Below are 858 nucleotides of genomic sequence, written 5' to 3'. Positions count from 1 at the left end.
GGTTTTTGTGTTATAAAGTGCTTCATTTTGGAATAAATTCAATGTTGCCCAGTCATTTAAATAAACAAAAACTACATTTATAAAAAGCAATTTTTCAAATATAACACTTTTTTAGCGGTACATACATACTATATTTTCAGACAAGTTCTGCTTATCCTGCTTTTGTTCAGTCTTATTTGACCTTCAAGCTGAAACTGTACATTACCTCTCAGTCAAGAAATTCCTCTTCATATCTGGATCAATTCTTAAAGGGCCTGTACTATGCAAAATCTACTTTTTTGAGCTTTTAAGTGAATTATAATGTTAATTCCTCACTATAAAAAACCCCAAAGTAATATTTTGATCCATTAATGGATCTCAGAGCATTCCTCTAAAACCTGCTCTCTGAGCACCAGCCCCTCCCAATCCACTAAAGCAAGTGGGTTCTCACGTTGTGATGTCACGAAGTAAGATCAGCCCCTTCCAGGAAGAGACTGCATTGCCAGCTCTGCCCCCAGGCTAACACACACCCCCCACCTTCTCTGCGGAGCTAGCAGTGATCAGCAAAGCACTTTCATTTTTTATGGATTGTATAAAAATCCATCTTTGCAAAAGTTCAGATGTTGGTTGTTTTTCTGGGCAAAACGCAGACACGCGGCCAAGGGCAGCTCAAGGTTGACATCATTAATGGGCAGCACCCGCAAGGAGCGAAAGGCGGAGCCTCAGAGTTTAAGTCGTTTTTCTTCCAAGTAGGAAAATGAAAAAAAATCCAATAATTCTTTAAAAAATGTGTTCTTCAGTGTGCCAAAGCCAATATTTGATGATATATATAGACATCGTTTACTCTCAAAGGCTTAGAATGATAAAGACGCTTAAGAA

This window comes from Oryzias melastigma, linkage group LG6 (assembly GCF_002922805.2).
Source record: "Oryzias melastigma strain HK-1 linkage group LG6, ASM292280v2, whole genome shotgun sequence".
Lineage (NCBI taxonomy): Eukaryota > Metazoa > Chordata > Actinopteri > Beloniformes > Adrianichthyidae > Oryzias > Oryzias melastigma.
The sequence above is the reverse complement of the archived record's forward strand: the minus strand, read 5'-3'. Positions refer to the sequence as shown.